The sequence below is a fragment of the Rhipicephalus microplus genome, chromosome 2, assembly GCF_043290135.1.
Source record: "Rhipicephalus microplus isolate Deutch F79 chromosome 2, USDA_Rmic, whole genome shotgun sequence".
Classification (NCBI taxonomy): domain Eukaryota; kingdom Metazoa; phylum Arthropoda; class Arachnida; order Ixodida; family Ixodidae; genus Rhipicephalus; species Rhipicephalus microplus.
Genome location: NC_134701.1, coordinates 234,703,915 through 234,729,058, shown reverse-complemented (window position 1 = coordinate 234,729,058; position 25,144 = coordinate 234,703,915).

Sequence of the window (25,144 nt, the reverse complement as noted above, 5' to 3'; positions counted from 1 at the left end):
GCACAATGTGAGATTAAATAGTCCACGCTATCTGCAAAGAAAGCTTAATCAAATTCTCGAGAAATAAACAGTATAATCAACCTATTCCTCGTCCTACACTAACAGCATCTTGAGGGCACATCGTCGAAACTGAAACTGGTATAATTCTTGTTCACCGAAATGGCTCACCGCGCGCCAGTATAGCAATCGAGGAGGCCTGCGTATAGGCCGTTTTTTATTGGGGGGGGGGGGGGGGAGGGAGGGCTATCTGCACGTTTGTGACAACATGCCCCTTGGTGCGAACCTGTCATTGCGTTTTGGCCAGCGGAAATCATGGCATGTGCCTCATCGACGTCAGTGCGCATGTGCGGACTACCTACACAAAAAAGGCTAATTCCGACAGCACTGTATCGGCCACGGGTGTCTGTAGCATGTGATCTGCGTATAAGACTTTCGTAAAAAAGTGGTTCCTAATCTGCATGTTATACCGCAAATGTAGTCGAATGACGCTAGTCTTGCGCCTGGAGAGAGTGAACAAAACGTTTATTTGATGTTCTGCGCAAGAAAATCAGTAAAGAGTATGTATTCTGGAGGCGCTGCTTTAGAGTGCCTCGAGCGTGTAGCGCAGGCGAACGAGCGCATCGAGGCACGTTGGAGACAAGCGCCATCTGGCAGTTATCTTCGAAAACGAAGGTGTGCAGCCCGCGGAGAAAGATGCGCACCAGTCTCGTAGGTGATCAGGTGTAGAACGCAAAGCGACGGGCAGGTGCCACCCCCGTGACGTCGTAGCAAAGCGTGGGAAACAACTTTTTGAGCATCGCGTTGCACTTTCAGCGCAGCGCGCTGAAACGCTACATTCCTTATAGTTACTTGTGTGTGCCTCTTCTAGTATAAAGGCAGACATACAAAACTTCGATGTGTTGTTATGGCGCCTCAGATATGCGCAATAATTGTTTTTAATTGACAATCGCACAACTATGAACGCTAAACCTTGAGCAATGTTGGTGGGCGCTGCGAATGGGGTTGGCCGTTCGGTGCCGTTTGAGGTATCGTTGGGGTGGACAGACAGACAGACAGACCGACAGACCGACAGACAGACAGACAGACCGAAATTTTTCCGTCGAAGGTCCCCAAGAAAGACTACCGTCTTTAATACTACACCCAGAGAAATTTCGGGAAATCATTTTTGTTTTATTTCATGTTTTTCAATATCTAGCTTGCATCGATAACCATGTAGTAAGTAATAAGTGTACTTCCAACAGCCAGACTGAATTCACATGAAAAAAAAACAAAACAAAGAAATTATTTCGGGCCGAGGCAACAAAGAAGAACGAGATAGAGACTTTTATTATTGATTTGTGGGTTTTAACGCCCCAAAACCACCCTATGACTATGAGAGACGCTGTAGTGGAGGGCTCCGGACATTTCGACTACCTGAGGTCCTTTAACGTGCCCCCAAATCTGAGCACACTGGCCTACAACATTTCCGCCTCCACCAGGAATGCAGACGCCGCAGCCGGGATTCGTTCCCGAGACCTGCGGGCCAGCAGCCGAGTACCTTAGCCCCTAGACCACCATGGCGGGGCAAGAAAGACGTTTGTTAGAAAAATAGCATATTTGCTGGCGTCTATAAGAGGAAGGGGACTAGAAAAATCAGACAGGAACGGGGGTATCAGATTAAGAAAAAGAATATAAACTAACATGCAATGCGCAACTGAAACTGTTAAAAATATTTGCAATTAGGGTGTCATGTTACGATTTTCTTCTGTTACGTGTACTATCATTACAGCCTTCCGACAAGGCCAATTTCACAAAGGTTTGAGTAACGACTGTACGACCCGATGCAGTTTTGAAAGTAATGAAAGTTGCTCGGCGTCTTTGGCACAGGCAATGTCATTGAAAAACTACCTGTATAACTGACTAACATGCTTGAACGACACAAGTGATGCACGCAATTAGACTAACCCTCCACTTGCTAATTTCTGACACCGAATTTTTCAAGGTAAGGACGCTCGGGGAGGAGCTATAAAGAGTAATGAAGCGTCAAATAAAGACGCTACTTCAGATAAAAAAGTATTAATTACAGTCAACATTTCTGTTGATATTTCCGGTAACATTTCTGTTGAGAGCACAAGTTGATTATTGCGATGGGCAGACCCCCCTATGTTATCTAGAGCAATAAGATGCGTGCCAAGTTAAGAGGTGGCAGCAGTGAACGCGACAGGCTGCTGAGGACGATGCTTCGTGAAAAAACGTAAACAAGGAATCTCAGCCTGTGGCAGATGCCTAGGAGGCAATTTAGTGAAGAGCCGTTTCTTGGAAGTTCTTCCTAGAAATCGGGTTTCCCAGAAGCGGGAAAGACGCCTTTCAGACCCGAATTCGTAGAACCATGACACACAATGATTTTAGGTCGCCTCTGGGCGTAGAATCAGTCGGCGATAAAACGACCTGATATTTCCGTGCGTAATTGAGGTTTACCGAAAGAGTTTTCCAAAATATAGCTACTAAACAAACGTACCGGTAACTTGAACCCTATACTTGAAATTTGTTGTACGAAATCTGCCTGCAGAGAAGACAGGGTCAGTCTTACAAATAATTCTTGAGGATATTGTTTCTTCCTTTAAAAAAGGAAATAGAAATACTACGAAATACATCTTCCGACTCCTGGTGCCCATACTAAATGAAAGAGGCAAGCAAAAATAAAGTCAGAAATAAATAGATATGTAAAGCGATAGCAGTATAAAGAAACAAAGAAGAAAGCAAAGAAAAAAAGAAGCAAGAAATCTTTGTTCGGGTACGGCCGGCAGAAACAAATTGCTAGGAATTTCAGTAGCACCAGCAAAATAACACACAAAATATCGAACAATAGTTATCTAGTTGTAATGATAGACAAACTGAAAACGACTGGCAAATTACAAACATTTACAGTGACTAAATATGAACTCAGTGTGTGACACTGATCTGAGGTGTCAGAGTCGGCAAACATATTTATTTGCAAGAAGTTTATAAGTTGTTTACTACTTATCTCAGCCATCGCTGGACCTCCAGAGTACGGGGCTCACGTAAAATAGAGGCCTGTTTTTTTTCTCGTTTTTCTACAAAGACCACAAGAATAACAACTTCAATTTATTTCGAACGTATGGGCCTTTATCTGAGAAGAAAGTAGGGCTGTTTGCTTTTGTTTTGTTCTTATCAAATTACTAGGCGGTTGAATTTTTTTTGAACTTTAAACTCCCATGTCCAATAAACAAAAAGCTTTATTTATAGTGATATTCTAACGGAGATGATTAGGAGCGAGAAACGGAAGAAATAGTGGCGTTTGAATAGAGGGAATGCAGTTATCATCCATGCATTGAGCTACCTTTTGAAATTTTATCTCATTTTCCAATCTCGGAATGCATCCGCAGCTTAAGGTCTCATCACTCGCGCTTGCGCCATACACTGGCAGCATGACGAGTAGAAGTGCATTTCTGGAACAACACTCGTCGCCATCTTCTTTCTTAGTTATATTATGGCTCTGGAAAACGTGTTGAGGGCATACCTTATGAGCACAGCACGCCAAATTTAACTGCCGCAATGATTTTGCTTATGCTACGTCCTCTCTAAATATCTCCTCTTCACAAAGAAAAAAAATGGAAAAAGGCGATCATGTCACAAATTTATGACTCCATCTCGCCCCCCCCCCCTAGCCCTGTCTTGTCTCGCTGTTGCGACAAGGCCAAATATTTATACAAAACTTAGTTGGTTAACTGTTTTTGTGGCATTTATTAACAAATTTTTTAGCGCTAAGACCAAAGCACAAGTAGCTAACTTTGGGAATCAAGCTACTCTTTTTTTGTTTCATGAAAAGGATCACCCGTGATTTCATTCAGAATGGTTGATGCTTCTCTCACTTCCTTTTGTTTTTCATTCTGTAATAGTCACCGGCAATCAGGCTTCGTCTAATTATTTTTTTTATAAAATCAGCCCCATATCGTTTTAAATGCGAAGCATTTCTCAGCGAACTTCGGCTACTTTGACCGTATCTATCTATCTATCTATCTATCTATCTATCTATCTATCTATCTATCTATCTATCTATCTATCTATCTATCTATCTATCTATCTATCTATCTATCTATCTATCTATCTATCTATCTATCTATCTATCTATCTATCTATCTATCTATCTATCTATCTATCTATCTATCTATCTATCTATCTATCTATCTATCTATCTATCTATCTATCTATCTATCTATCTATCTATCTATCTATCTATCTATCTATCTATCTATCCGCTTACGTTTGGTTTCTGTCGTGGTCACCACCTCAACCTGGCGTGAACCAAAGTTTGCATGGGTGGGTAACATGGTTGGACGAATATGACACGTTGGTCAAGACATGAATAATGTCACAATCCTGTCACGTACGTCGTCAAACACTTCCGGCCTCACAGTGGCACAAACCCTGAGGCGGGTATGTGCCGCTAGTATGCGGGTACGTGCCACAGGTGATTGACACTTAGTATCTACTCAGGAACGACGAGAACAAACATGGTCAATTTTAACGCGCGAACATTAAGAAACACCCGACATCGGTATAGCGTCGACCCAATGAATGCAAAGAATAAATGTCACGGTCCCAGATTGAATCGAACCCAACCAATCTGCTCGGCAATGAAGCATTTTACCACAGAACCAGGTCTCTTAACTACTTTTCAAATAGACACTAATCTTCGTAAAATGTCAATAGTTTTCGCAGTGGTGCCAATCCAATTTTATAAACTTTACTTATGTTTTCCTTTGATACAGCCGCCACGTCGGGTTAACGTCAATTGTGGTTAGTTTCCATGCGCACTAATTGATTTAGGTAGCAGTGTCCAGGGCCAGTATCCTCGCGAGCATCAGTGCTTCATATCAGCTTTCGGTGTTCCTAATACGCATGTTCCAGTTGGCATCGTTGCCCAAGTGCAAGGAACTGTTTATATAAACACCTGCAACTTTTCAACACATGTCTGTGCGTCTAACATCTGTAGATGTATTTAGCGTCCTTTCGTGATGTGTCGCTCAATACAAAATTGCCACAAGGTCACCTTCCCTCAGCATGCTTCACATAACGTGGATTCCCATGGTACGTGGGATCTGCCGAATTTTTTTTCGTCGAATATGTACTCGCACCACTTCCTCTTCTACAGCCGGCGCGGTGCCTAAGTGATTAAGTCGCTAGGCTGCTTATCGTGAAGACGCGTGTTCTATCCTGGCCCCGACGGACGCACATCGATCGAGGCCAAATGCCGATGTTCCGTGTACTGCACGATGTCAGTGAACGTCAAAGAAACCTAGGCTGTGGAAAGTACCTAGAGCTCGCCACTGTGGCGCATGTCATAGCCTGTCTCCTTTCGCAGCATTAAATAATGCAAACATTCCCTGCACAGGTTTCCAAGTGGCGATCGAATAGCTTCACCAAGGGAGTTCATGCCTCGTAATTCGAATACCTCGAAAATTTTAAGAATCCGTCAAGCACGCGCGGAGTTGCCTATATTTGTCTCACGCTGTAAATGGCTTCTTTCTTCCGGACTTGGAGAAGTTACATAAAATGGTTAATCCATTAGAATCACAATGACTAATTTTTAAATGTAACTGACTACATTGGTCAAATACACGCAAAAAAATAACAGCAATTACACGAGTGCAATCGATTATTTAGTTGGTTTCCTTCATACATTTATTGCTATATAGCACAATAGAAGAATATTACTTAAATTATATACTCCGGATACATTCTCAGTGGCTTAGAAGGAGTTGAAGCCCCAAGAACCTGACGCTGGCTCGTTCCAGCAGAAAACTCTTTTTACGCTAAAATATTACTCATGAAAAGTATGCTGCGTTGAGTATAACCCTCATACATACATACATACATACATACATACATACATACATACATACATACATACATACATACATACATACATACATACATACATACATACATACTTACATACATACATACATACATACATACATACATACATACATACATACATACATACATACATACATACATACATACATACATACATACATACATACATACATACATACATACATACATACATACACAGAGTGACAGACACAGGCAGGCGATCTTTATTTGCGTCATTGGAAGAAAGTTCCCAACAACCTACCGAGGGTAGCACCCGTCATAGAGTTTCCTATAAATACACTAGAGAGAACTCTGGCGCTAGTGCCTATGGGAGCTGCAACACACGTCACTTCACCAAGCATGGGAATGATGGGTAGTACATGAATTTGTCTAATTTCCGCACTCATAGCTTCGTTTGGGCTCACGTGGCTTGAAGCTGTTTTGTCACGAAACAAAAATCAGACAACGTTCAGCAGTGGCGCTTCGCCACCTTGATATTGTTACGGGGAGTATTTTAGGCTGACCATTTCAGATCGCTGCTGTAAGCCCGTGTGCTCAGATTTGGGTGCACGTTAAGGAAGTCCTGGTGGTCGAAACTTCCAGAGTCCTCCACTACGACGTGTCTCATAGTTATATGGTGGTTTCGGGACATTAAAATCTACATATCGATCAATAATTTCAAATCGGGTCACGAAGTTCAAAATCGTTTGTCATTCTACCAAAGAAAACTGAAACACATGAACAAACGAAGCCACAAGTGTGATTCGAGGCCCGCAAGTGCGAGGACTAGGCAAATTCGTATACTACTCGCCATTCTCATGGTCGCTTAAGGATCGCAGTGCCAGGGTGCCCTGTAGTAACTTTTGAAAACTCTATGGAACCCGTGGCGGTATTTAGGACCAAAGGTTTCTGATCGGTTCACTAGGCCATTTTGAGGACTTAAAAAACGCGATCTCTTTAAGTGGCTGCATAAAACCTTTCGACATATAAAACCCTAAGGTTTGAGAAACGAGAGACATGTGTACATTTTGGCTAAGTTTACAAGAGCACTTCGAAATATGCAGAAGCGGTAAAACACAAACAACGTATGCTTTGCGGGTACGTATTTGTGACGGGAGGTAAACGGCAATAAAATGGAGGCATGTCATGCCAGACTACAGTTCATCGCGTACGCGAAAAAATGTGCCAGCTGGAAGGGAAGTGTTCATTTCTGCAAATGCTCATCTTGAGAACGAGGGCAGGATGGATAAGGGGCGCGCCATTATGGAAAGCACACAGCGAAGCGGCTTTGAAGCTCTCCCTCCCTGCTCCCCGCTCTTTCCTTGCTCCTTTACTCTCGTGACATTAGAGGACACAATCCACTGTGATCGAATGACGTTGTTCGCGGTGAAGGCCTGTAGGGTATATTTTGCCCGGGAAACTACTCGTCTATACGCTGGGACATCCTTCCTTGCTGAAACCGCGAAAGTGCTCGCTGTTTAGCGAGCGTTGCTGTTGTAATGACGTGTTTAGGTTTGATATTGCGGACTCGTTTTTTTTTTTAAATAAGGGTTCTTCAGAAAATTCCTGTTTGAAGAAACAGAGCGTGCCTGTAAGTGCTGGTTAGTTAGGTTGCATTTGCGAAGATGGCAGCTGAAATTTAGGGGACAAAAAGCCCCATCCGTAAGAAACAGCGGCTGGAACGTGCGCTTGTCTCTCTTCTCGGTGTTTCTGCATTTGCACTGACATTCGTTCTGGATGTAAGCAAGAACTAACCTAGCAACGTGTCCTTCAGCGTATGAGTGTAAATGGGCAAAATTGAGGCGTTCGTCCCTGGGAGGTTTTTAAACGCAGCTATCACTTGAACTTCAAGCTCCATGAATGCAAATGGGGCCGGAAAAAGTAAGTTGCCGGAATGGCCAGCAAATTTTCTTACTTTTAACAAGCTACATGCAAGTGGCGTCACCTTCATTTATCCCGTGTTTTTTTCGCGTATGCAACACTATGCATTGAAGATGGTGAGAAGTACTAAACTGTATTTGCGTTGTTATAATCGGGTGGGGCCGTTACGTAGCCGTTTTCGAGCAAGCCAGATAGATTATGGTTAGCTCAAAAACCAAATACTTAAGCTTAACATTCAATCATTCATTCGTTCTTTCATGTCAACTTATACGGCCTAAATACAACGAGAAAGCAGACTGTTCAGTTGATTGATTGATATGTGGGGTTTAACGTCCCAAAACCATCATATGATTATGAGAGACGCCGTAGTGGAGGGCTCCGGAAATTTAGACCACCTGGGGTTCTTTAACGTGCACCCAAATCTGAGCACACGGGCCTACAACATTTCCGCCTCCATCGGAAATGCAGCCGCCACAGCCGGGATTCGAACCCGCGCCCTGCGGGTCAGCAGCCGAGTACCTTAGCCACTAGACCACCGTGGCGGGGCTGTTCAGTTGAATACTATATGTAAGGGCAATAGATCGTTATTGTAGTGTTAGGTAAAATAACTATGCAAAAATAATAAAGGAAGGCTAAATACAAAAAAGTTCAGATGAAGAACACAGTGTCAAATATAGATTGGTTGAGACCTTGCATGTACTAATTTGATGACGAATACAACCCGAAATATTGAGAAGCACGAAAAAAGAGCAGAAAAAACACTCTCGTTTCCACTGCGAGTGGTGACACACGTAGACAGAGAGTGCAGTCTTTCCTGTGGCCGAAGCCCGGTGCACAGATTTTTATGAAGACAATTATCCGCGAACGTTATCAAGTGCCCGCCTTGTAGTAACGTGCACTTATTTATGATTTTTGTATCTTTTCAAGTTGCCAGAAAAGTGTTCCCGAAACGTAGTTTTCTGGGGGCATTCAGAAGGAGAAAAAAAGTAGGTGAATTGAATTACAGAGAACTAGATGACTTCCCATATCGAATGCAATTTTTTCACCACTGCTACGTTGTTGTTGCTACATCGCTTTAGCAAACGGCAGTTGCGACACCGCATTTAGGTGTGCTTGGCTTACCGGTGTGTCCAGTCGTCATTGTGTGTCGTGTAGTCGTACAAAACCAGATATACTCGTTTTCAAAGAAACTATGGTCACTAACAGAAAAGTTTTTCTTTCCTTCTTTATATCTGGGACCATATTTTCGAAGTCATGTTACACAAGCATCGTAAATAACTTCTTTGGGGGCCGTGTCCACACGTGTGGATGTATTTTGTTTGTGCCATTCTCTTGCACTAGTGGCCAAGAAAAAATAAGAGACATGGGGCATAGGATTAATTGAACCTCCAGCAGAGCATCTGTGTTTTGGCTTATCCCGAGCTTCCCGCACAATACTACAGACGCCAACTTTGGTAGGGGCACTATTCTGTTCGATAGATCTTTGGAAGGGTCGTCTGACGCGCCACGTTGCAGAAAACACTGCAAATATAAGATTTATCTTTTCTCAAAATATATCCAACAAAAAATTAACGGATCCTTAAGCTTCACCTTTATGAGTTGAACGTGATAGTGATATCTTGTCCCTAGTTCATGCTTCAACAACTTGGTGCGTACTTTTTATTTTGTGATGCTCAATAAGTATAAATTGTAGATTACTACGATCTAATCGATAAAGTTCGCCAGTATCCTTAAACCTTTCGTACGTGGCTGCAATTGGTGTAATGGGTGGCACGTTTTGAACCACGAACAATTATGCACGCGAAATGTTTTCGAAATACGCGCAGTGGCGTGTGTATGCATTTGGCAACGGGGTGCTGCCTTCAAACCTCGTAGTCTTTGTGATAATCGCATGGTCTAACACCTGATGGCAGACTAAGCTTGTACCACACAATATTAGCGCGATATCACGCGTTGTATTGTGAAGCCTGTATACATGAAGCGTGAGTTTTGAAAGCGCGAATGTCCTATTCGCTGCATTTTCAAGAAGATAACGCTATTTTACCTGTATATTTAAGCAGGCTCACAGCTGTGGGGTAGAACACCTGCTTGCCACGCAAGGGATCTGAATTTGATCTTTATTTGGACCCGGTATTCTTTATTATTTACTTTATTTTCCTTTTTCAAAAACATGGCAAATTTTTGCAAAATTGCAAAAATAGTTGCAATTTTTTGGTCACGCACAAGATAATTTTTCGCTCATTACTGATGACACCCACGTTGGAATATGTGCGAAACGAGCTCTGTCACACTGTCGCTTTAAAAATTGAGCATGTGTTTTAAACATGAGAATATATTTATTTTATGCAAAAATGTGGCCTGACTGATTCAAGAACGAATAAGAATGTTATTACACGTTCATTAGGATTACTTACTTAGACTCCGGAAAGACAGAATGCTACTTTCTTTTCTTTCTTGAAATATAACATTCAGTGCCCTGGAATGGGGTTGTGACCGTATGACACATTTGCAGACAGGTCATCATATTTAGCGTGCATATTAGTGGGTAGTAAACGCAATCCAGACGCCACAACTATTATTAACGAAGCCTTTCGACCATTCACAATAATCACTTACGATCAAAAACTTTGCGAATGCTGCCCCTGACTTCTATGGCATGACCTTTACCATTCCATATATCTTTTCAAAGTAGGCTCTTTTCTTTGCCCTTTCTTCTAGGTTATTTTGTTAACGACCAGACTTAATCCTTTGTTTCCAAAGGGGCGTGGCTTTGCGTAAACAACACTAGGGTAACGTCTCGTATCACAACGGCGACCATATATTTGAGACGAGCGGGAGTATTGTCCGTCGTGAACTGTGCAGCATTTTAGGCCTTAGGGGGTTGTGGTGGCGTCTGAGGTTTGAGCTGCACGCCTTTGTCGCTGTCTCGTTTCGTCAGCTCACTATAACCGTTTGTCATGGATTGTATAGCGATTTCTAGTGCGTTTCTGATGTGAACTATCTTGCGTCTGTGCTTGAACTTGTGTCGTTGGTTTCTTTTAGTGCTTGTGGTCTGTCAGCACGGTAGTTCTTTTCCTATTACTTCAATTTTTTTATACCTCAAATATATTCATACCGAGAAGCAGCTGCATCCATTACACGATGACGGTCCCGTCGCCGGCGCTGCACCAAAGCCACCAAAATCTCGTCGCCTCGCGAAGCACGTCCAAAACCGCCTCCACTTCTCCCACTCTGGCCAAGCGCTGTCGGTTCCAAGAGCAAAGGCACTTCTGCTAGCAGTGGAGCTGACGCTTTACCTTATTACCCAGTCAGAACGCAGCCATTTTAAAAGAAAACGATGCCTCTAACAGCAAGGCAGGAGACGCTTGGCCCGAACTCCCAAAGATACATGCGCCTGATGAGAGGAATCAGACTTCGACAGTGAGGGACAGTTCATCGGTACCTCATAACTTGACGGACGAAGGACAACTTATCGGCATGGTCAGCAACCTGGTCAGCACTATGCGCGTGCTGCTGAGCAAGATGCAGACACCGACAGCTCAAAGCGTGTTGCAACTGCTTGATACCATGACTACAGTTCTCGCAAGTATTCAGAAGTCTGCTGCTTGAGAATGCAAGCGGCACAATCATAGCTTCACTATCGGCAAGATTTTAGGTGCATGAAACAACGCATGGAAGTTAATGCAGCGAATGTGCTCAATTGATTAAGACACGGATGTGACTCACCGTCTGTGATGTTAAGCACATAACCGCCGTTTTGTCGATGGCGTGAGTGACATTTCTCTCTCCCTCCTCTCTCTCTAACTTTTATTCCCCTTACCCTCTCCCCAGTGCAAGGTAGCCTACCACGCTCAGCCATAGTTAACCTCCCTGCCTTTCTTTCATCCTTGTTCTCTCTCTCTATCTATACCTCAAAACGTTGTTCCAAGCTCCTCCTTCCTTCTGGAGAGCTAACACGTCTTGTACTTCTTTTTGTTACAATACGTATATTAAACAGAGTTTATTTATTACCTTGTTTATTTAGTTTATACATTTTTTATATAGCTTGTTATCAGGTGAGAAACGAGACTACACTTAACCTTCGCATTTATGACTGCAACGCGGCAACGATTTGGGCCTTGTTATCGCCGCGTTTGCGCTCCTTTGCCACGCTTCATTTCTCTAGAGTGTACTAGAACTTTTGAGTGGCGCGACCGAAACGCTTTCCCCTTGCTTTCTCTATCCCTAACTTGTGGCGAAAGTAGCGGCGGTGCTGCCATCGCCCAATCTACCCACTTGGTTTACTCGGCTGGCTCGGCGGCATGGCCGGCATCTCAGTTTTAGTCGCGAAATGACGAAGCAGCGTCTAAACCATTGTTACGCGCCAGGTTGCACAACTGGATATCCGCGTGTGCAACAAAGTCGGAAGTTATCGCTTTTTAAGGCCCCGAAAGACGAAGAACGACGACTTCTTTGGGAGCGGAACCTCCATCGGCTTGACAATCACTTGACGCCGATTGTGCTGTGTGCGAGTTACATTTCGAACCGCATTTCATTGTGAGAGACTACGCACATGTTATCAATAGTGTTCAAGTCCGAATTCCTAGGGGAATGCCGACACTTGCCCCTGATGCAGTCCCGACGATCTTGCCCAACCTGCCTGCATATTTGACGCTCAAAACTCTGGCTCCGCGGACCCAAACAAAGCGGCGGCATCTGTGTGTGCCGGCTGAGAATGACAACAGAAAACGGCGACGCATTAGCACTCCTGCACAGCTCCTTGTGGATGCCAACGGTGCAACTTCTTCAGATGGCGACGAAGCTGACGAGACAAGCTCAAGTCCCTCGTCTGACGCGGTTGTCACTCTCGGTGACCTTCGTGGTCTTGTCCTACCATGAAAGTCATGGGCGCTGCACGAGTTTCCTGGATTTGACGGCGTGTCGTACGTAGCGTGCTCACTGAATCCTAGCACTCGTGAACTTTGCATTCAACGAGGCGTATACTGCACCTGTTTGAACAAGTCGCGGGATGAGAAACGAAGAAGCGCACAGCAGCACCTAAAATTGAGTAGGCTATAAAATGCTACAGTGGCGTAAAAAGGATGTCATTTTTCGTGCATATTTTCTTACACACTTAATTTTTGGACGGTACACCAAGAAGAAAAACAATTTTTCCTAGAAGAGGCTTGTAAGCGAGAGAACGTGCAAATAATGACGCGAAATCTCAAAATAAATCTTTGATCTTGAATCTTTTTGTATTAAACCTGTGATGGTAAATTTAGCAGCATTAGGGATCTCGGTGCATAATTAATCAATCTAAGCCGATTCATTGTTACACTTCAGTGTCCCTTCAAACGATGTTTCGACCATAACATCTTTTTTTTATTTAAATGCATTTTGGAAAGACAACCTAAACTCTGTCGTTTTGTTTGCTTTGTTTTATGTTATCTTTTGTATCCTGGCTCTATATTTTACGTTTTTTACAATTTACCTAAGTGCAAATGTATTGTTTTTTAAATATGTAAACCTTGAATTTTTATATTATCAATTAAGATTATCATTAGTTACGACTTTGCTTTGCTGTATTGTTGCGTTTTTTAAACTCTCAAAATCTTCGACTACTATGTTTCACCTAAGACATTCTTCTGCAGTATTACGTATTTGCATTTCTGTGGGTCCTACAACAATGAATCTATTCCCATATTTCAAAACCAAAAAGAGGTTTGGAAAAACTCTGCTGTTCTTCAAATAATATCAATAAAGCCAACTTTTTTGTCGTGTGTGCACGCAGCCACAAGCAACGAGCCTTTTATTTGAGTCCAGCTTTGGTGTTTTACGTGGAATCGACCCAGAGTTCTTCGTTTTGTGTGCAGCATATTTCTTTTCTTTTTTTTTTGGGGGGGGGGGGGCGCTTCTGGTGTGTACCGGCCAGCTGGTTTCTCGTATAAAATATGTACACTTTAAAAATTAAAAAAAAACGCGCTCGTTATATTGTACAATGTACTATGCTGCTTCGGGCTGCAGTGCGGTCAGCAGCAACTTCAATAACAATAATGTCAAATAACCTTTATTTGCGCGAAAAAGAGGAGGTATGTGAATAAGAAAAAAAAGAGGGAGATCATCTTCACACTTGGCGCGACAGAGAGGTAGCAACACGTACGCGGAACGCCTGCCAGCCATCCGCCCGGGTAGATTGGTCGACGCCAGCGCCACCGCATCATTCCACGCCGAAACGGCCGCTCCCAGGCAGCCGCTCGCACCACTCAAAAGCTTCTAGTACACTCTAATTTCTCGGTGAACTCCTTTACCATGGACGCCGCTAAGAAAGAAACGCGGGCTTTCAACTGGCCAGGGGCGTGTAGTGCAAGTGCAGTTGCGGAGCGCGCTCTATGGCATTATCGCCAAATTTTTAAAATATTAAGTATTTATTACGCACTGTCAAGAAAACACGCACTCCTAACTAGCAGTATAATTTCGTGGTACGATGGATGACGTCTTTGTTGATGATGATTGACTATTTCTGAGCCCTTTGTAATGACTGAGTGGGCATGAGAATTCGCTTATCTCACAGTTCACTCTTTGCGACACCCGGTGCGATTGTAACACTATGTGCACGGTGTCCGAGAAGGTGGTTGGAAGCAGCCAGCTCATTAGGAAGGGTCAGCTACAATACCCCATTATGCTAATCTTCATCATAACTGTAATCATCGTCATCATCATATCAAACGTCTTAAGTGACAACGTCAACAAAGTATAGAGCTATGCATGCATGCGTGTTGCTTTACAAACGGGTTGGGGAAGAAGAGTAAATTTTAATGGCTCGTTTCGTTTGTTAGAGACAATAATAATGTCATGAGGAAGGGAATGAGGTCGGGGCTACTTCAACCTGTAATTGGAGTAGGCGGCCTATGAGAGTTTAAAACGGTCGATGTCGTCTGCAGAGATGTACGTTCCTTCACAGCATGGCTAAGATGTCCTAGGCAAAACTAGGCATTGCAAGCCAATCAGAAGGCAGTGTAAACGGGACTCGCTGATGATGCAGTTGCGTTAAACAATTAAGGGCGAAACTGAAGCGTCTCCAGAAATCTCATTTTAGCAGCGTGAACCGGCTATTTGTTTAATTTAGCAATCATTTATTATTGTTTCTACAACGTTTGTTTGTGTCAGTCGCCCTCCTGTGAACTTTCTGGCATTGCTATGACGAAATTGCACAATTGGGACGTTTTTATTAAGTGCGCCATTTACCTAACACGTGCCAGTGACAGACGAGAAACACTGCACTTGCAGCCCGACAAGTCTTACAATCAAAATCACGTCACTCTTCATCTCTGTCGAGCCTTTCTCTTAAGTGACAAAGTCTTCGACCGTATACACAGTTGATGTCAATCTTTTTGTTCCTTCAGACGCCTTGTGATTGGTGCATGAGCACATATAAAGAATCAAGAGCAGCTTATTTTGTTTTTGTAAGTTCTCACACAAACTGAAAAAAAGGACACGAATGAAGAAAACGAGTCATAGTGTCATATGGAACAGCCTTCGTGAAACAGAAGGTTTTTCAAGATCCCTAAGCCAATGTTCACCGCCACTACGTATAGAAAATTTTCCCGTGTTCCTGACACACGTGCTCCTACAAAACACGGCTGAACGGCTGTGCGTGGTGCAACCCCCTCTTACCCTGGCAGTGACATGCTGCAGTGCACCGTAAGACCTGACAGACGCGTTTGGCACTTCACGTTTCTCGGTGTAAAGCTCGTGAAAACGAAAAAATACCAGCTAGACTTAAGCGGCAAGAAAATATGGGTGGTCCTGAGGGAAGACGAAAGGGCAGTGGTGACAATGGTGAGGAATGGAGGTAAAAAGACGCCCATAGCAATGGACGCAGTAGCTTCTGGTATGCACGAAAGGGGCTTCGGTCATCATTCATTCAATTCATTCATGGTTTGAAGGCATTCCACAATGCGAGACACGTGGAGGATGCATGTGGACATCGAGAAAGGTCGCGACGTTTCTTGACTGTGGTCACATTTCGTCTTCGGAGACTACGAGATAATCGCGAATGACTCGAAAGCGTCCCTGTAAGAAAATATGACATGCTTTCTTCGCACAGAAAAACGAGTGGGTTAAAAAAAAGTTCGTTATGCGATGCACCGTCCATTTCAGTCGAGCATACCGTGGCTCATGTTCACTCACACAGATTTCATGTCATCCCTCTGTTAGTTAAACATTGCTGCCACACAAAACCCTGTTGCTTAGCTTTTCAAAATCCTATAATTTGCATAAGAATGCACTTACTTTTTGGTGCTGGTGAGGAAGTGGTAAACAGTTCTTGAGATGATGCGATATTCGCTTATACATTCGTCATATCATTGGCTGAAGTTACAAAACATGTTTCGCATAATTTATTAACCTGCGCCCGTGTCCACTGCTTGTAGCAGAACCTACTGACCGATTATTCACAGCCAATCTGGTTCTGACTATCAAATGCGTTGAGTAGGCACATTGTCTAGATAGTTCTTAGCATGGCGTATTATGATTGTGGAAACATGTCTCATTGCGCCTTCTACAAGCGTAGGTGTATGGATATCCAAAGGAGCGAAAGGGAATAATCTGGCAGATCGCTGTAAATTATTTGTATACTTCTGTAAGTGAAGAAAACTCGCGGGGTCTCTTATGCATTCATCAAAGAGCACACGAAGGCCAAAGTGATCTTCTTTTTTATCTCAATAGACGTGATGATCTTTTCCCGCCCTCATTGATATTTCTGCGCATAACGGGAGTCTTCGCTGTAAGCTTCGCGCACCTCACCTCGTTTTGCACTGTCTGCGAGCAGCCCACCTTTCACTAAGCCACGATGTGATGTGATGACCTAATGTTGTGAAGACAACCAATGTGACGTCACGGTGACCTCACGATGACGTCATAATTACGTCAATTTTTTGCTATCGATGGCGGCAGCTACTTAAATTGTCAGCGATGAAGAGGCAGAAACATTACCAACGGTATTAGAAGGAGATAGACGCCAAGTAAAGACAGACGCAGAGGAGGATGATGTTGGTATAATGGCGATGTCCGGGCGTCAAGCGTGGGTCACAGCTCGAAGGGTACATGTTGCCGAACAGATTGCACTGCATAGTTGTAGCAAGGGAGGACACTCACGAAGGCACCATAAAAAGCAACAAAAATAGATGGGCGCAGCCTATCAACTGTAAATCTTTCATAAGTTGCTAATTCGGACCGAACCTCTGAAGAAGGAAGGCGAGCGAAGGAAGGAGTGAAAGTGCGAACATAAAAATGTGGGCAAACCCGAAGTGGCGCCTTACGAAAGATTTACAGTTGATAGTCTGAGCCCAGAGAAACGTTGCGGTTCTGCTTCATTGTGTTTGTGCAAAGTTTTCTGCAACATACAAGAAACATATATATATATATATATATATATATATATATATATATATATATATATATATATATATATATATATATATATATATATATATATATATATATATATATTAAACGTTGGGGAATTCTGCTGCAGTACTGTTTTGTAAACACATTTTTTGGTTAGTATTTATTGTTCAGAACACTTAGATGCTGAGAGATTTCATTCTACTAACAAGGTGAAGCACAGCTATGCGATTTCACTGTCTTCGCAGTGATTTCATAGTAATATACTACCTTTCTTCAAATTATTCGCCGCAGAAAAAATTGCTACGTAACCCGAGTAATGGCTATTCAAAAGAAAACTTCAGCTCCAAAAACAAGGACTCAGAAAAGAACTAGAAACAGCAAGAGTGCTTTTATGCGTCCTTGTTTTTCGCACTGCAGTTCGTTTTTAAATATGCAACACCAGTTTGCCCAATGTCGTACCCTTCTGCTGAGTAATGGTGTCTAAGTACTGCTTTAATCAAACAGCCTTACATGTAAGGGAGCAAAAGACAGGTACCACATGGGCCCAACCATGCAATAACAAATATTTCGCGATTCCACCTTTATTCAAGGGAACAGTTAGCTCTAAAACCTGTCTGCATTAAGAGGACTTAATAAGGCGACGTAGACTGATTCCCGATGAATGGATGGATGAATGAATGAACTTTATCAGGTCCTTCGGAACGCGCTTTAGCAGGTTGCGGGCCGATTGACCCAAGCATGTTCAATTGTCCTTTTATTTTTCTTTCTATTGTTGAAATGCTGAAAGCGAAAGAGTGAATTCATAACTTGGCGGCACGCTAGCCTCACAAAGTTTGTAATGTTTATCGTCTCGAAAGCGTGTACGCAACTTAAGGCACCTCAGAATGAGCCAGCTTGATAATTACACCACTGGCACGCACGACACTTCTGAAGGCTGTAAATTTGATACCGTTGAGTTTTACAGTGAACTAGTTTAGGTAAACGTTGTCAAAAGAGCTGAATAACTTCTGAAATTGAGGAGGAGGAGAACTAGTATGGTCATGATCATCATTATCATTGTGATCATAGTTAATTAACCCTTATAGGCCGAACTTGTGGTATTATACAAAATTGGAGCATACACAACAAAAACGAAAGATCAAAAAGTTACCTGTTATGTAAATTCGTGATCTGTTATCCATTCACATGGCACTACATGAATTCTAAAGTGATAATTTTATCACATGAAGAAGTGACGTCACCTTTCTCTTCTATACATGTAAATGAAATTCACGAGTGCGGAAATAGGGCAATGCATTTCTCAAGTAATTATTTTGTTTTTTTTTCAACTTGTCACTTTCAACAATAACCGAGAAGCTTGTCATAAGAAGTTTTCTTAGAAAATAAAAATAAAAATAGTTTCACTGACTTTTTACTTTCAATAATACTGTTGGCTCATTGTAACAGCTGGAACTGCTTCTTCCTAATAAGATAGACAAAGCTGAGAGTTAAGATGCAGTAACGTGGCTGAAATAATACGTGTTCATTGAAAGTTAACTCAGAGACTTTCGCCTCGTTAGCGAAGGCTATATTAAACACTAAGCATAACAAAAGAGCAGTGTGCTCTCTAATAGCCACCCTTATTGAGCCTTTTCACGCGAAGCTGAGATAACATTGAGGTGACAAAGCACACCCTCAATGTGCCTTCCAATTAGAAGCCACAGTGCGTTGCGTAAGAATCTACTCTTATTCCCCGCATTGATTAGTTTGGCTGAAAGAAGAAAAAAGGAAATGGCTTACTGCATTTGCTTTAGAGTTAGTTGTCAGTGGAAGCAGCGTAAGTCTGCAGGTCGAAGCGACTATTAATTGCGATGGTCGTAGTGGTTCTGCGAACTTTCGGTTATGTGAGACTGGTGTAGTAAATGCACTGGCTCTTGTTCGTTTGAGCACTTGTTTGGGTCTGGGGCCTCAATTAACTAAAAGAAGGATTGTGTAGGGTACAATGTTTAAAGGGAGCTTGAAAGAAGCGTTCCTTCAGCGGATTTCCAACTACCGTGCAGCTAACAGAAGTGCGACTGAGACCTATAATATTATAGTTTCGTTTTTTTTGACTGTTGTCTTTTATAAACTAGCCCCGCTTCCATGCAAGTTTTTCTTATTTCTTTTATTTATTTGGTTTAGGGGCGAAGCTCTTTAAACCGTTGGTTGTGCGTCCTTTATGTATGTACTAGTAGTAGTAGTAGGTAGCCACCTCCCGTTTAGTCCTTGAAATGCCCGCTGGATGGTGGTACTTGTATATAATGAACATATGAAGAAAAGATGCGAGATGGTGGTACTTGGGGTGTTTACTAGATGGGCGGACGGATGGACATATGAACAGACGCATGAACATACATACATACATACATACATACATACATACATACATACATACATACATACATACATCCATACATACATACATACATACATACATACATCCATACATACATACATACATACATACATACATACATACATACATACATACATACATACATACATACATACATACATACATACAGACAGACAGACAGACAGACAGACAGGCAGGCAGGCAGACGTGGCAAGCAGACGGACGATTCACGGATTACAGATGAACCCTCCGAAGCTTTGCCCCACTTATCATCATTCACTCCGTAGATATGCTGCGACTTCTTTTTGCTCGTCACCGACTGCTGTGAAGCGTGCTGATGCTGTTTTATCTTGAACACTATGTTGACGCAAGACCACTGAAGTGCACAAAAATCGACATTTTCGGTAGTTTTGGAATTCGACATTTAGTTCGACAAGAAGAAAAAATCGGCAGCATCCTAAACTCTTAAACAGCTCAAAGCGAATTGTTGCAGCAGACATTTTAATCAATTAAGTTACGCAACTCAGGAGCAAATTTTTTTCAAGACATAAAAAGGCGTAGTTTCACAGACACGAGTCAAATTAACTTGAAATTCTCAGTCTACTACATTGTTCCTTCCTGTGCTTTCGAAGATTTTAGTATCTCGTGGGGTTCTTCACAACCTTCATGGTCGGCGAACATTTGTGCAAAAGATATTGCGTTAGAGTGACGCCATAATGTGACGTCCTGGGATAATTGCGTCCCAGAATGTATGCAATCTCTGACGTCACTATAACGTCACATGTCTACACCACGTTTTGACTCTATCAGTGAACTAAATCACGCGGTTTTTCGTATTACTTCCCCTGACGTATTTCGCCCAAGAAGCAACTCAGCAAACACTTGGGGCTTTCGCTTTGAAGTGTTCTAGCGAATACCCACGAGTCTGTGAATGGTCGAAGGGAGAAACAGAAGGGAAAGGAAACGCAGCTTCATATCTAGGTGCATAAAATATGTATGTATTGACGCCAGTATGTGACATTCGGTGAAAACGATTTCGTTGATGGGGTGGGCTAGCTGATTCATAGCTTTTAGACGATATAAAACTGCGCCAAAATACGGGGGTACGAGTAACCGGCTCAAGGGGTCCTGTATGTTTTCTTAATCATTGCCCCTCCTGTTTGTGCAGTTTATTAATGCATGACAGGTGGCAAAGGCAAGACTTTTGACATGCTGCACTGCATTCATTCTGTACCGAGGAATCAAAGCACTTTCGCGTTGCATCTGGTAGACAGCATTGTTGATGCCTTCACTACAGCAATGAAGCAGTGCTCCAGTAGACGCTGGTGCGTGTAGTAATATTCCCTGACCTACAGAAACCGCTGCACATAAGTAAATTCTTTTTGGTCTGCCAGTTCATCGACGGCGCCCCAGAGTGAACGGGACAAGCTGTAAATTAGCTCTAGCATTTTTAAAAAGCGAAATTTGTTTGCTGCAGCCAGTTTAAAAGGAGGCAATATTGTTACCATTCCAAAACTCCTTGATTTTTTCAGTGCGGAGCTCTTTAGAGGGCCGGCTGTCGAATGCTGTCACTGTTGGTGGGCGTAACGGAGGAAAACTACATATACAACAGTGAAGCATTTTGAGCGTGCGCTCCTGCCATAGAGAAGTATTTTTCCTTTTGCTCTTCGAGTGCCTTTATAATGGTATTAATTTTGGAGACTTTTAGAAGCAGAAGCATGTATGCTGATTGAAAAAGATGACAGAAGTGATATTAAAAAATACCAAGAAAAAAAGGAAAATTACCAAGAAAAATACAATGAAGAACATGAAAGAGGAAAAGCGAACAAAAAAAAAGACAGGAAAAAATGGAGAAAGAAAAAAATTGGGGGACCCTTAATCTTCACCTTTAAGAGTTGAACGCGATAGCGAAATAAGGCCCAAGTGCACACTTCAACCGCTAAGTGAATACCTATTCATATGTTTTGTTACATACACACGCACGCACACAAACACGCACATGGTAGATTGGACCAGCGCGCGCTATTATCGCTGAATGGGCTTGTTTTCGTCGTGACACCTGTCGAACAAAATTCGTTAAAAGGGCCCTAAAACACTTTTTAAAGTAATTATGAAATGAATTAAATAGTAGTTATTGCCTAACGATTTCAACGCCAGAAAAATTTTAAGAATCTCTCCTGTGCGAGTGGAAATACAGAGGTTTGTCGCATACTGCAATTGCATTATCTTTTATCTCGTCCCGACGAAAGCGCTGGAAGCTAAGCAGGGAGTGGTGGCAGGGCAAAGAAACTACCGCGCCTCAGGACCTTGAGCACTTTTTTTTCTTCGAATGCGCGGCTTTGTCAGCGTGATCGCGCGCGTACGCGTGGACAAGTAGCGGCCTCCCGTGGCTATCTCGGTAACTTCATTTTTCTGTCACAGACGCACACACGATTTTTTGCTCACAACCAACGGTGCTGATGCCGGCGGCGGGTTTTAGGCGACACGAGATCTTTAACGCTATCGCATTAAAATTGAAGCGAAACATAGGGCTGCCTAGCTCCGCACTTACATCGGGATGAGCACCCCTAGTGCGAAGTTGCCTTAATTTTTTTCTCTGTCGCGCCTGCTTTGTGTCTTGACAATTCCATTTTTATTTTCCTGTGGGCTTCGATGCTCGGCTTCTATCCTGGTCGTTGCGGTCACATACGATCAGTATACTCCCTGTTTATATGTCTTTTTCTTTTCTCGAATAGTTGTGTTTTTTCACCAAGTTTAGTATTTATATGAAACATGTACAAACAACCCCAGCATTGATCCCTACAATTTCTTTCGTTCCATCTTTCTCTCTTTCAGTGGCTACTGAAAGGAAATGAGAGATTCATTAGCTACTGCCAAATATTAGCGAGACATTTAAAACCCGAACTGCTGGACATTTCTCTTTAGAGGCTTAAGGCTCTGGCCTGTTTTACCTGAACCTAATTCTCGATTAAACAGTTACCAAAATATTTCCCTAACAGGTTTAAAGTGCGATGCACTAAGGGGGCCTGGGATGTCGTAGGCTGTCATCGTATGCTGTCGTAGCTTGTCGCAACGCAGGCAAAACAACGAGAAACATAGCAATCTTTGGCATATTGAGCACGTGAACACGTCTGGGGGAAGTTGTCTTCCCCTTGTTTTTCGATCGCCTTGATGATAACAAGTGCGGGGCATTTTAGGGGCTTGTCATGAGATGTCGTATGCGGTCATGTGCTATAGTCACTTGGTGTAACGTATAACTTCCTAAAATTAACGAGAGGGGACTGTGGCGCTGCGATCGTACAGCGACCATGGAAGCGATGGGTAGAACACACATTTGCCTAGTCTTCTTACTTGCGGGCCACGAATCGTACTGGTGACTTCATTCATTGCTGGTTATGGTTTCGTTTTGATCAAAAGAACGAACCTTTTTGAACTTCATGATCTGATTCGAAACGGTAAGCCTAAAAGGATAAGGTGGGGAAGCACAACCACTGGACTTTTCTTGATTTTTGTTTTGTGAGAAAACAGCTCCAAGCCACACGAACACCAACGGAGCATGAAGCAGGCCAGAAGTACGAAGATTAGACAAATGTGTGTACTACCCATCATTCCCATGCTCACTGAAGCGCCGTGCGTTGCAGCTCCCGTAGACACTAGCGCCAGAGTTCCCTCTAGTGTATCTTAGAAAAATCTATGGTGTAATGCAATCTAAACCACGAATAAGCGTAGCAAAATAGAGGGTGCCAACGACAAGTATAGGGAAATAGTAAGAAAGAGAGAAATAGGGAGAATAAACAAAATAGCAAAGAACAAAAACAAAGAGAAAGGGCAAAACTATATATAAATAGAAAAAATAAAAAAAATCTAAAACAAGGAAAGACAGGGGGAAAGAAACAGAAAACCAAAAAGGAACAAAAAAAGGGTTATCCATCTCAGCACTATTTTCAGGCTCAGAACCCGTAGTGTTAAGCTGGATTGATAATTGCTCTACATTAGACGAGAGTTCGACTGCGGCTTTTCATATACCCGAATATAAATTAGAAAAAGATTTCCGACTATTTTGAAAGACATCGTCTACGGCAGCGAAGCTTGTTTCAATATTACAAGCTTCAAAATTCTTTGTTGAAAGCCAGCAAATGCAAAACTGGGTAATATATTCTGACTCTAAAGGAGCGCTGCAAATTGTTAAGGATTTTTATTTTCATATAGATGATAGCATCATATATGAAATATTAAAAACATTTAGGATTGGTTATCTGGACGGCTACAAGATATGTTTTCAGTGGATTTCAAGTCACGTAGGAGTGATAGAAAACAAAATTGCCGACAAATTAGCCACTGCAGCACACAAAAAGCTCACTCGAAACTAGCCCGTTTCTTTTTCAGAGAGAAAGAAGGTTCTTTTTGAACTGTGCTACAAGTTGTGCAAGGATGTTTCGTTTGACAAAAATACAAAGTCGTCACTTTTACATCAAATAGATCGGTCTCTCCGAGTTTCACCTTATCAAAATATTGATAGACCATTCGACACGCTACTGCACCGTATAAAATTAAGTGTTTCACGGCAACTCACTTTCTATGCCGCAAAAAAAAAAAAAAAAAAAACAAGAACGTGCCCACACTGCAACCACTGCGACCATGTCGATGCGTCAGAGGAGCATATGTTTTTTGTCCGCAATACGATCAGCAACGCGCTGAACTGAGGAATTGTTTGAACCGACTTGACAGACGACCATCCACAATTACAAAAATACTTGGACCATGGCCGCATTCGGATTATCAAAGACGCGCAGTGAGCGCCCTCCGCAATTTTTTAATGGACACAAATCTAATGAACTGTCTTTAGTTCATATTATACCTTGCCGGTATTTGCGCAAACTCTATCCGCAATGTGATCCCGACAGATGACCATACACACTGTGCTTGTTCATGCATTATATGCCGTATAGTGTACATAGTATTGTACATATTGCCTTTGTTTGTTTAGTTTTTTTATATTTTATGCATAATTTTGCTTTTTTGTGTGTTTACATTTTGTATTACTGTTAAGATGTTGGGATAGCCAGCTCTAACGTAGCCTACCTTCCCATGTTTTACCAAATATAAGTAAAAAAATTATTTCACATATGCTTTTAAACTACTGCTGCCCCAGTTTTGGTACTTTCTCTTCTTTTGGAGATAAAATGTAGACTATACTTGCGATGTTTTAATTTTTAAATATCAAGCCGTTTCATTCGTTCTCTTTCTTTAAATGCTTCTAAAAGTCACAACCATGGTCTGTCTATCTATGCTATTCGGGACGTGGGCGTTGAAAGAAACGTTTTAAAAAAGTAACAAGACACACAGCGAGAGAGAAAGAGAGAAAGATAGAGAAAGAAGGAGAGAGATCAGACTTTAAGGCTGTCACGACAGCCTGAATTCTTTTCTTTTTAGGTCGCTCAGCCAAGAGACTAATATTTTTATGCAGCCGGGAGACTAATATTTTTACTATTACTTCGAAGAAGGGAGTACTGCTCTTTTAGCCTCCACTACGAGCTCCAGAAAAACTAATAAACGTGGAAGGAAGGAGCGAGGAGCTTAGGGCTCTGTTTAAAGCGCACAAACCGTGGCCTTGAGACA